Below are 13490 nucleotides of genomic sequence, written 5' to 3'. Positions count from 1 at the left end.
CCCCCTGCACTGGAAACTACAACCTAAAAGTAAGCGCTTGACTTGCTATCTTTCCACCCCTCATAGCAAACATGCCACAAACTGTCTACAGAACTGCTTGCTATTATCACACGCAGTACTCATTTCTAGCGCACTGATATGGAGGTTTTCTGACGGGGTTTTAGAATACCATAAGAATCCATCATATGAAATCAGTTTCTAGACAGCACAGTGATAACAAATACAGCCAGAGGCATGAGTCATTTCCTCTTAATTACAAAATGACATCTCAGTAGATCAACTTTTCTCAAGAACAATGGACAAAACATGATGGAAGGATTTTACTACCGCAAAATCTTGCAGGAAATCGTCTTTTCTTAATTAAAATCCATGAGAATTCATTTGTTTAATGAAACCTATGAAGTACAGAACCAGGCATCTGAACAATGGGCTCTTGTTGATTGAGATCTAGTTCTCTGAACTATGTTCCAGATTTCCATTTAAGATATTTTTCATCCAGTGCAGTGCTACAATAGATGCCTTTCGGAAGGCATCACAGGCCCAGCAGGGTCTGTTCTGGAGTTAACAATCCTGCATGACTCAAGTGGAGTGGGATGGGCAGTAGGAAGAGTGGGAACAAGGGTTTGGGAAAGGATTTACAAGACAGGAAACATATTTCAAAGCCATATTTAAGCTTTTGGGACTAATCTTTTTTTTGTTCAGAGATACCAGAAAAACAGGATGCCATGTTTTCAGGTTTTTGATACATGATCAGATCCAATAGAAATGATTTTCTTATTAATAGCATCCTATAATTTTTAACCTATAGTTCCTTTGGGGATTTTTTTTAATCAAAAGTGCTATTTTCTGTGCTTAATGAGTCATGATTGAGTAAAACACAACCACTACTTCCATACAATGAATAGACAGCAAGGCTGGTTTTCTTCTGTGTGTATTTGATCCATCTTCTTTGGCAAGCAAGATGATAAATGTCTCTGCATTTGTAGTCTTCCTTCCTGTCTTTTATCATGTTATCTGATGAAAAGTATTAAATATGACACTAATGCTGCAAATCACATATTTTACAGTGTAATTCCCTTTAAAAATTTAAATACTATAAAAATGCAGATCCTACCTTTGAAGCAAGTCTTCTTACTTGAAGAAGTGGTATTCTTTTTAATTCTTTAAGTCAAAGGATGTCTTAGCATTGCTCTGTGAATCGAAGAGTGAAGGAAAACATTAACAAGACATCGGTTGCCATCAATCATAGTAAATTGTCAATAAGTTAACAGAGTCCCTGATGGGACACACAATTGCAGGGAAAGCCCTGCAAGGAACACAAATTATGAATACATTTGCCAAAACATCTCTCTGCTGGTTTCCATCAAAAGTGACAGCAAAGAGGTGACTAGGATGATTATATCTCACATTAATGAATTCTAACCTGAGAGTCAGTCTGACCTATTTCCATTTTGGAGATAGAGGATTGTTTGGACAGATAGGCAGAAATACAGACAGATACACATACAAACATACATATGGGGTGGGCAAACACTTTTTGGCTGTGAGCTTATGCTTGGTACTTAGGCCTTCTATTTGGGAACCTAGGAATTCTTTTACTTATATTTGTAGACCCTACTTCTCAATGAAGATCATCAAGAGCTGATGAGAACACTTAGAATCTAAGGAGAAAATCCCACCTGCACCAATGCCAAAGCTCAGTCACAGGCAGCCCCCAACTCTCCAATCCACAACTCCTCTCCTCTGCAAACTTCAGCATTCCCTAAGCACATATTCCTGAGAAGAGTTACCCAAGAAAAGACACCCTGGGTGAGACGCACAGCAATCACACTGAACACATCACATCTCATCATTCAGTCAAGCAATTCAGTGCCACCCAAGGTTTTCTAAGGGAGCATTTGTATCTTTTTGGACTTGGTATTTTTGAAAACAGATCTCACACTATCAACCACTGAAAACATCTTTCAGAGACGAAACACAAGAATCAATTCAGCCACCCTAGGCTGCATTCAAATGTTAGGACACCATGAACCACAAAAAATTACTCCAGAAATAAAGTAATAAAGGCATGTAGTGAGTTCAACTGCTTCAGTGTATGCACAGGTTATGAAATTTTATGCCTCAAGTAAAAAAAAAATCTGTTACCTCAATTACATGTAAAGCTATCTTGATTCTCCTTGCATCTAATGCATTATTATCTTATCAGAACAAAAACCTTAGATCTTAGTGTTCTCAAAATCAGTGATTCTTGAAATTAAAATCAGTTTTAAAGTAATAAATGTTTTCTTTTCTTAACATTTGATTACTACTTTAAAAAGAAAAAAACTCAGTGTGTAGGAGAGAGTCTATAAAAATTGGAAGCTATATCTACAGTAACAGTTCAACAGATGTGGTTGAGGACTTAATATGTATATGTTGCAATAAATATATATCAAATAATAAAATAAATATAAATAAAACATAAATAAGACACTCCTACTAGGAATTTCAGTTTATATGCTGATGGGGCTATAGCTTGAAATATCAGAAGCCACTATAAAATACAATATTATAGACCATTGTGAGCCTTCAGAAAAAGGCATATTTAATTCTACAAGGAAGCTATAAGATGGCTTTCCATAGGAGGATCTCTGACTAGAAACTTAAAGATGGGTAAGGAAAGCATTCTGGGTAATGAGCAGTGAAACCTCAGGCACTGTAGAGAGGACAGTGAGATGGTAGCTGTATATGCTATTAAAGCCGAAACACAAAACACAGTGAGCACCAGCTTAGGAGTCTGAACGGTGACTGTGTACCTTGAGACCATTTTGTGTTTCCTGAGGTTTTAGATGAGAGGAAAGAAATTGTGTTATTTGTGTGTGGAACTGAAGCATAGCAGGAAGCAGAAAAGGAAGTCAACTAAGAGGTGGTTCAGTAACCAGCATCCAAAATGTCAGTCTTCTTCCCAAGTACCCCCAGCTAGTGCACAACTGAGTACTTCCTGAGATAATATGAGATATACAGGTGGAAATAGTTTAACATGAAGAACATGTGCTACTATTTCACACATTTTAATTTATCAATGAACTAATTTGCTATCGGTAATTTGTCCAACTCTGTGAGTGGCCCTTTCCGGGTGTAGTTTTATTAGGTCAGTATCTGGATGTAGTCTCCTTTCCCTCTTTTCTGCCTCTGCTGTCATTCCTTCTTTCTATCACCCTTCTCCCTGGAGCATCTCAGCTCTGTGCTTCTGCCCTGCCCAGGACTTCAGATGAGTGGGTCCACCCAGGGTGGTACTTGGGTCCTTTTCTTCTCATTGATGCGTGGTCTAGACCAGTCTTCTCCTCTATATATGAGTGTCGATGTGTGACCTTGGTGTAAGCTTAACAGAATCATTCCTGCCAGATGGAGCACTTTGCTTCCATGTCATTCAAACAAATCTCATTCACAGGAAAGGAGTTCATCATCTTTTCCAGATTAGAGTAATGGCACTCTGCTATGGGATGAGATACCAAAGCCTTGGCTAATAATACATTTCACTTTGTCATGCTTTGCCAGGACCCTCACTATAAATAATATTGACCTCATGGGCTGAGCATAATATAAGAATTCTTGAGTATTCAGGGTTAAAAAAAAAACACAATAATCCTTCATTTCTAAGTTATCATGTCTGAGTAGGAAATTATGAAACTTGGTGGGTGGTGGTCATGAGGTAGCTCTGCTGTGGAATAACCCTTTTGTACACTATAAAGATTTGTCACTTGAATTGGTTTAATAAAAAGCTGACTGGCCAGTAGCCAGGCAGGAAGTATAGGTGGGACAACAAAACTAGGAGGATGCTGAGAGAAAAAAGGGCAGAGTCTGAAGTTGCCATCAAACTCAAAGAGAAAGCAAGATGGCCATGTTGTACCAAGCCATGTGGCAAAGCACAAATAAGAAATGTGAGTTAACATAAATGTAAGAGTTTACTAGTAACAAGCCTGAGCTTTTGGCTGATCATTTATAATTAATATTAAGCCTCTGTGTGTTTATTTGGGAACTGCTAGTGGGACAGAACCTCTGCCTACATAGTTCTTTCTTTAAAATCTTGCAAACAAATTCTTGCATATGATTATAATCAATAGAAACAGAAAGTTTGCAGTTGGCTGATTTCTCTTTCTGAAGATCTTTACCCCAACTTTTTGCCTCCCTCACTGTGTTTAAAGAGCCTATACCACATTGACTTGAAAGCATTCCTTAAAATGCAAACTTAGACAGCTATGGGATGTAGCTAAAAATTGGGGCATTAGCAATGAAAAATTTGTCAATGACATTATGGTAATTTTTATTTTAGATGTGCCACTGAACATCTAATGAGATGCTACTATGGCTCAGACTCAGGCCATATAACAAGCTATAAATCAATTCTATCTGATAATCATATCTTTTTGATACAGAGACAAAAATTCATGAACAGAGAGACTAAGTACGAGCACTAATTTCATAGCTGATCAACAATACAACTAGAATACAAAATACCTTCTCTCTGATCCCCAAGCCTGTGGGATTTTTTTTTCTATTTCACCCATAGTATTTGCGACAAGACAAGGTTAAACTTAGGAAGTGTGACCACAGTCTTGGAAGAGGCCATCACAGGAGTTAGTTGGTGCAGGACTATAATCCCAGCATTTAGAAGGTTGAGGTAGAAGTTTTCAGAGCATGGTAAAACCAAGATAGGACAAGAGGCAGTCAAGGGAGAGGGGTAAACTAAGTGAAAAGCTTGAGGAAGGATTAATATTTGTCTATTCTCTGTCTGTCAGGGAGAAGGACACAGCCCTGTCTGGGAGCTCTTCATGGACCCATGCCACCACTGTGGACTAGGGTTGAGTCTCCACAGCTCCTATCACAAAGTCTTTCTTGGCTTTCTTGACAAGTTGACTTTATGAAAAACATTTCACAAAATTATGAAAATATTGCAGAATAGGGTAGGGAAGAAAACATCTTTGAGTAGAGATTTCAGGGGAAATGAGAAATGATTGAGATAATTCTGATAACATGTCAATTGTTAGTTAAACATAATTCAGTCAAGGAAAGACACTCTGAGAAAAGCACACATTTGATCTTGCGTAGGTGTGGTTCCAAGGCATCACAGGGAAATTATTTCATCCTCCTGTTTTATTCCTTGTATTATCAACAAGGAATCGCCACACCTCGAGTCTCCTGTGATGATTTCAAGCCCTAAGCAACAACCACCAAAATAGTACATATCAATTGTACTCCCATGTCAACAATTATGCCAAACATCCCTAGGAAGCAAATTTGTGTTACATTCATCACTCTTGCAGTGACAACTGTACCCGTGGCTTTCCATCACTTGGAAATACATTGAGGTCAGCAGTATTGGGTAATTCATCATCTCTATGGACTGTTATAACCAAGTAACAATTTAATTTTCTTTTTCAAAATGCAATCAATTTATTGTACGAAATAAAACTAAGTCAAAAGGTCAAGAAGAAATTTCATGCATTTTAGAGGTAGCCTTCAGAGAAGATGAATGGCATCTAGGTGAAAACCAAATGCAAAGGTCATTGCACACATAATAAACCAATTACAGTAAGAGGGAGTCAAAGGTATTTAGCAAAATTGCAATAATTTAGAAAAGCAAATACCTGCTGTGGCCACTTTGCCCTAAAGTGAACTGCTATTGATGGACATTTTTTTGCAGCATTCCTTTGTTTTAAAATGAGAATCAATAGTATTCAGTCAGCAAGTGTAGACATTCATGGTCTCGTCTGGTTCATAGTTTGTGGTGTAATTATGAAGGCATAGAGTGTTTAGAGGCTGAGTTATGAACACTGGCCTCCTTATTGACAGCACACTGAAACATTGAGCTTTAGACCCCTCACACCAAGTTTATTCTTCTGTTGAGACAATGGTTTTTTTTTGTTTATAATTAAGAAAAATAGAGTTGGGAAATGCTTCTCAGAACATCAACTTTGAAAATTGTCTCATGTAATATTTTATATGTATATATACCCATATGCTGTATATATGTAGCATAAAATTATTTTGCTCTTCTTAAAGAATTTTTTAGCTTTTTATTTAATTTTATATGTATTTTACCTGAATGTGTATGCATGAAGTATGTGGCTGGTGACTGTGAAGATCAGAAGAGGGGATTGGATTCCCTGGAAATAGAGCTATGGATGGCTGTGAACCACCACGTTGGTACTGGAAATCAAACGCATGTCCTCTGTCAGGACAACAAGTGTCCCTAGCCACTGAGACATCATTCCAGCCCCCATTTTGCTCTTTTATGCCTACAAAATGACAGTAACTTGTAATTTTTTTTAAAAATACGTCTTTGACCTTCCCAAAAGTTCAGTACATAATCTCACACTAGTCCCTAAACTTTTAAAATTTCCTGCTTTTGACATTTCAGATTGAACTTGGGGTCAGTTCATACATATTAACTAGGGAGAAAAATATAAGAATTCCTGTTAAAACAAATGTCTATCTAATGTTTCTCCAGTGTATGCTAAAATAGCAAATTTTAGCGCTGCAGAATATCAAACTAGTCTTGAAGCCTAGTTCTCCCCATTTCAGCACCTATGAAAAGCACATTTCAAACTGCATATAGTATGGTTTGAAATCAAAGTTTTCACAAACAATATCACAGTTATTATTACATGTCCCCTGGAGGATCCCTCTTCAACTTCAACCTAGCTGAGCTGGGGTTCTGGAGACACTGGGTCCTGAGTTTTTGGCCCCAAGTTTACCATTAAGTTCATTTTACTTTTGTAAGATTAGTAAACTTGTTGGGGCTTAGGACTAGCTACATGACTTTTGGAAAACAGGAGTGGGCCAGATGTGGTGGTACTCACTTATGACCCCAGCTACTCAGGATAAAGAAATAGGACCACAGTTTCAAGACCACCTTGGGCAACTTAGTGAGCCTCTATCTTAAAACAGAATAAAGGGTCTAGGGAGGCTGGGGAGATAAGTTTAAGTTTTTACAGTTAAAGTGTGTACTATACAAGCAAGAGGAACTGGAGCAGATCCCCAGGATGAACGCAAAAGCAGTTCACCTGTAATTCTAGCCTCAGAAGCTGAGAGGGCACCCTAGAACAAGCAGGATGTGGCACTATCCAGATCAGCAAGCTCTGATTTTGATTCAAAGACCCAAAAGACCTCAAAAAGAATAAGATGCAGGGGTCGAGAGGAATAGCTCAGCAGTTAAGAACACCAGCTGCACTTCCAGAGGTCCTGGGTGCAATTCCCAGCAACCACAAGGTGGCTCACAACCATCTATAGTGAGATTGGATGCCCTCTTCTGTTGTGCAGGCATAGATGCAGATAGAGCACGCTTATACATAAAATTAAGGGGAAAAAAAAGAATAAGGTGGAGAATCATCAAAGACATCTTAACTGTATGATGTTTCCCCCATCAGGGGTTTGTCACAGTATGCAGCTCTGCTCCACCTATAAAGCACAATAAACCCTTAAGTTAAACCTCATGAATCCTGTGTCTATGTCTATATAGACAGAAACAAAGTAACATTATTTTGCCTATGGAAGACAAAGCTTAAAGGAAACTAGTTAAATGTCAATGAATATATTAGGGTCCTAAAAATTTCCTAGCATAACAGTGAGGAATGATTTTTCAAGTTCACTAAATACACAGCAAATAAAGAGGCGGTTTTTTATGCTGGCATGTAATATAACCCTGTTTCTGAGGAAATGGGGATGGCTGAATGGAGCATTGGAGAAAGTACGGTTCACAGATGTACAGGGACCTGGAATCCCACTAAATAAGCAGCCTCTGATGGGTCTGGTACAAGGGACCATGGCCACACTGGAAAGATGTCTTTAGGACAGTGACTCGGTAATGAATATGGTACTTTGTAAGTGTGTCTATTTTTCTTCCTAGAAGAAAGTAAAATAAAGCTTCTCATCCAAAAGAGAAAAAAAAACACACTCTGGGAAACAACTTGATGTGGAAGGCAGGAAACCAGAAGCAGGTTGCTGTTAAAATTCCTTCTTGTGCAGAGATGTAAGCAACATCTACCCACCCACCCCCCTCGTAATGTACCAAAACAAACAGAGGTACAAAGTCACCAAAGGTCACTCTGGAGAACCAATGAGATTATTAGGCTTAATGACAAAGCATAAGTGGAAGGTTACTTACTGGAGTGTGGGTGGCCCCCACAATAAACCAGCAAAGCCACACTAGAAAGTCTTTTTTATAATTTTATTATTATTATTATTATTATTATTATTATTATTATGTGTTATAATTTTATACATCAGCCATGGGTTCCCCTGTCCTCCCCCCTCCCGCCTCCACCCCCACCTTCCCCCCAGCCCCTCCCCTCCATTCCCATGTCCTCCAGGATCAAGGCACCCCTGGGGATTCATTTAAACCTGGTGGATTCAGTACAGGAAGGTCCTGTCCCCTCCTTCCAGGCTGAGCAAAGTGTCCCTGTGTAAGCCCAAGGTCCCAAACAGCCAGCGCATGCACTAAGGGACAGGTCCTGGTCCCACAGCCTGGGTGCCTCCCAAACAGATCAAGCTATTCAATTGTCTCACTTATCCAGAGGGCCTGATCTAGCTGGGGGCTCCACAGTCGTTGGTTCATAATTCATGTACTTCCATTCGATTGGCTATTTGTCCCTGTGCTTTTTGCAATCTTGGATTCAACAATTCATGCTCTTATAGTCCCTCCTCTTTCTCGACAGTTGGACACCTGGAGCTCCACCTGGGGCCTGGCTGAGGATCTCTGCATCCACTTCCATCAGTTATTGGATAAGAGTTCCAAGACGACTGTTAGGGTGTTTAGTCATCTGATCACCAGACTAGGTCAGATGAGGCTTTCTCTCAACCATTGCCAGTAGTCTACAGAGGATATATCATTGTGGATTTCCGGGGACCTCTCGAGCACTCTGCCTATTCCTGTTCTCATGTGGTCTTCATTTATCATGGTCTGTTATTCCTCGTTCTCCCTTTCTGTTCTTGATCCAGCTGGGATCTCCTGCTCCCCTAAGCTTTCTTTCCCTCAAATCTTGCCCTTCATTTCTTCCACTGTCATCCAGGTTGTTCATGTAGATCTCATCCATTTCTCTGTCATTGGGTGATCCCTGGGTCTTTCCTAGGGTCCCGTTTTCTAGGTAGCCTCCCTGGAGTTGTGTAGCAGTCTAGTCATCTTTGTTTTACATCTAGCATCCTCCTATGAGTGAGTACCTACCATGTTTGTCCTTCTGTGTCTGGGTTACCTCACTCAGGATTTTTTCTAGATCCATTCATTTGCCTGCAGACCTCATGATGCCATTGTCTTTGACCAGCAGGGATGATGCTTCTTCATGGCCCTACAGATGAAGCCCTCCTCCCCTATACTCACTTGAAACTATATACTCTAGTTCTTCCCTGAGGCTCTGTGTAATGAAGATGTGGTCCACGCTGGTGGCATGCAGCTGGTAGTAGTAGGAAGTGGCTGGATATTCAGGTCAAATCCTGTGACCCTCTGCATCCTTCATGGGGGGGATGTACAATCTCAACAAGCCCAGACACAGATGAACTGACAAAGATAACAGCTGCATGGCTTGGAGGATTGTTCCATAGAACATAGGCCATTGGCACGGTGGGGTGAATTTGTTGGGAGGATAGTAGAATACAGGTGGAATGAAAATATTGATGGGGTTATTGCTGAAGGCAGAAGGATCTGAGCAGGTAGTGGAATGGTGGTCTAGGTAAACAAGGAGCCAGGGGAAGGTCTCAGCAAAATGAAGTAGGTATGAAGAAGCTGCTTGGGAAATGATGTTGCAATCCCAATTTAAAAAGTATAATAAGAGGGATAGTAGAGTATGTGTGGCATGAAATAGCAGGAGAAAGTCCTGAGTGCTTCAAGTTTAAGTGGGGTGGGAACGGTACAGGAAGAAAGGGAGAATGGAAGGGCTAACCAAAGCTAATGGTGTGTGAGGCCTGCTGAAATTCCACTTGTTTGTAAGCTAATTAGCGATATGATTTCTTTCCATTTTCCCTCTTACAAAAACAGATTCTTTTCTCCTATATCCTGATTACAGTTTCCCTTCCCTCTATTCCTCTCTGTTCCTCCCTGCCTCCCCTCCCATTCAGATCCACTCCCTCTCTGTCACTCAGCAGAAAAGAACAGGCTTCTAAGAGATAACAACCAAACAGGACAAAATAAACTGTAATTTTAAAAAACTTTAAACAGAAGCACCCCCAGTGAATAATGATGCTCCCAAGAGATATGATTATTAAAATTAAAATCTCTGTGCCCGGAACAGTTCAGTGATGACCCAGTGTCACCCAAAATAATGCAGGCTATTGTTAGAATTGTTTTGGGGTTGGGAGGGATGGTACTGTTGTTGTTTGGTTGGTTGGTTTTGGTTTTGGTTTTGGTTTTGGTTTTGGTTTTGGTTTTGGTTTTGGTTTTGGTTTTGGTTTTGGTTTTGGTTACCCACCACAACTAGATGGTAAGACTCCATTTCTGAAGGTACCATACACTTTGTTTGCAGGACAGAGAAATAAATTTGAACTGGCCAGGAAACTCTCTTCCTGCTGGCTGGCTTTCATAGTGCTTGAAGTTGCTATACACACTGCTGGGAGAGAAAATATATCATTGGTCTTATCCAGCCCTACGCTCTGCTATAATACTGAGATGCCAGGCAAGATGTGGCCATTGGTGTAACAATAGCAAGAATGTCTAAGGGCATAACCAATTGCTCTCTTGATTAGATGTGAAGCCTCTCTATAGAAGGGTAATCCATGCCTGATGCTATTAAGTCAAAATCTACGGCTAGAGAAGTCAAAAACTCTATGGGAGACCCTATTGATGATGTTTTCTAAATGGTTATATTGTCAAACTGCCTTCTGAATATCTATGTTAATATCTCCATACAGTTCTGCTGCTCTCAGTCGTGGTCAGGAAAGCTTCTTATTGCAGTGTGTAGTGGTTAATGATGAGTGCTCAGCTACAGTTAGAACACCCACCATATCAACCGCCCCACCCAAGGTTCAGGGAACATCGCAGAAGAATAACAGAAGGAATGCAAAAGCCAGGGTCTGGAGAAGAACGCTATGATATGACGTGCTATTGCACAAATGAATCCACAGTAGCTGTGGCTATATATATATAGGTTTGCATAAGATCAATCCAGTTAAAAATTCCAGTATAGGTGGGCTCCTAAGGCCTCCAAAGGGAGTGAGGATATCAAACACTATTCAGGTAACAAAGGCAGTTTATGTTTATATATTCAAAATATCCAATCTACATGTAATGTGAGTAGGAAGAAAAGATTTGTGTGCGTGTGTGTGTGTGTGTGTGTTTGTGTGTATGTGTGTGTGTGTGTGTACGTCAGAGGTCAACCTCTGGTATCATTCTTTGGGATCTGTATTTGTATTTTTGAGACAGGGACTCTCTGGAGCTTGATGAGTAGCCAAGGCTAGCTGGCTACTAAGTCTCAGCGATCCTCCTGTCTCTATCTCCCCAGCATTGAGATCACATATCACTATGCCCAGCTTTTTACTTGGGGACAGGGGATTGAACTCAGATCCTCACACTTCATATTCAAACACTTTACTGACTGAGCTATCTAAAGAAAAGATTCTAAGGCAAACAAAACATGTTTATAAAGTCACAATTATGTGGAAATTATTGTTTAATGGGTATCAGTTTTGATCTGGGATAATGAAAACGTTCTGGAAATGTACTGGATGGTCACACAACAGTATGAATGTACTTAATGCTACTGATTATACACTTAAAATGATTAAAATAAATTTTGTGATTATGTAAATTTCACATATACATATAAGAAACACAGTAAGAAACAGCTGCAAATTCTTAAGTTGGCAAGTTAATGAAAACAATGTGGCAGTTACAGGAGAATATTCATTTTACACCCAAGCTCCTTCCATCAACACACTTTTATGTCCTTTAAAAGTCAAAAAACAGTTTATCCAACAAATACCTCATGATAACTGCTATGGCTTAGGAACTGAGAATAGGTGAGTGAAGAGAACAGAAAATCATCCCTCACAGAGCATCTGCTAACCCATCCACTCACACACCCTCCATTAGATATCTATGATAGATATCTATCATTTATCCAGATCTACCATGGGGTTCTGGTACAGTGGTGAAAAAGCATCACTTTGAACAGAACATTTCTGCATCATGAAGGTTCTGGCTCAGTGCAGGAGACAGGTACTGGTGAGGTAATCCCAGCACTAGAACTGGAGAACCGGTACTGAGAGGCATACTTGTGCTTTTCCTTGGGTGTCTGAAGACTAGGACTGGCCTAGTGCAGGGCAGCTTCCTGAGGATGGCTGTGCTGAGACCTCCAGAGATGGAGAAGGGGCAGTGTGGGAAGAGTTAGGAGCTGGGAGTTAAATGAGAGTTGGGGAGAGGGGCAGACAGGCCTAACCTCCCAGAGCCTGGCAGCTCTTTGGGGCAATGGGAGGCCATTGGTATGTATTAAGGAGGCAGAAACTGGAAAAGATGATCTGGTCAGAAAGCATGTTCATTTTAAAAGCTACCAACTAAAGAATGAAGCCCAAGAACTCCAAGTGGGTTCCTGTGCAGTTAAAAACACAGAGGAAGCACTTGGAAGCTTTCAGGTGAAAGGAAGAACTCAGGATAACAAAGAATTATCTGGATCAGGTAAGAAATTTAAGCAGACTTCTAATTGTTAATTTTTTCATTTTTGTCAAAATCTTTAAGATCCTAATATATAATCTATTATAAGCTGATTTTATTAAAAGTACGTAACCTGGACTTGGGAACCTAGTAAGTTAATTTGCAGATATTTGGGTGGCAGAGGGAAAGCACAGTGGAAATGTGTACTAAACTTCAGAAAACATGAATATAAAGTCATCTTACGCTGACACAGATGGTGACAAACAGAAATTTAATTATTGAACTAATTATTTGATTGGTATTTAAGAACTTGAATCAATGAGCACACATTAGAAAATTTCTTCCTTCACAATATGGTTATCAATTAAATACTATCAAATGGGACAAACATTGACTTACAATATTACATGCCAAGAGAAGACAGATATGGTTTGATAACTTAAAAAAAACTACTCTACTTTTCATATGTATACTCCTTCTGTACAGGAAATAAATCCTGAGACACCCCCCCCCCCCCCCCCCCCCCCGTGGATGCCTGTTACGTAGGCTAATAATAACCCCATGTACACAGTGTTTCCCTCACTATTTGAGTGGGATTTGTTCTAGTTCTCTGTGTAAATTTCCAAATTCAAGGATATACACAGTTGTTTATACAAAATACCATAGCATTTGGACATAGCCTACCACATCCTTCTGAACTCTTTAAATCGCTTATAGATAACTTAGAATACTCAATGTAAAGCTATGTAAACATTGGCTGCATTGTACTGGCTAGGAAAGACTCCCATGAAGGACAGTTGTACATGCTCAATACAAATAGCTTTTTAAAAGAACATTTCCATACATATTTGGTTAAATTCAAGGGTTCAGAGCC

General features: G+C 39.8%; 1 protein-coding gene across 29 annotated transcripts in view; it reads right to left on the bottom strand.

The window, feature by feature from the left end:
* The window catches only part of Nrcam (neuronal cell adhesion molecule), a 273738-nt gene that overhangs the window by 134974 nt on the left and 125274 nt on the right, over window positions 1–13490 (bottom strand). For all 29 annotated transcript variants that reach the window (XR_004946479.1, XM_036205414.1, XM_036205413.1 and 26 more), the window contains one exon: window positions 1115–1191. The gene's annotated coding sequence lies outside the window, so the exon portion shown is untranslated. The remainder of the gene's footprint in view (window positions 1–1114; window positions 1192–13490) is intronic.

Source organism: Onychomys torridus, chromosome 14, assembly GCF_903995425.1.
Source record: "Onychomys torridus chromosome 14, mOncTor1.1, whole genome shotgun sequence".
NCBI lineage: Eukaryota > Metazoa > Chordata > Mammalia > Rodentia > Cricetidae > Onychomys > Onychomys torridus.
The sequence above is the reverse complement of the archived record's forward strand: the minus strand, read 5'-3'. Positions and strand labels throughout refer to the sequence as shown.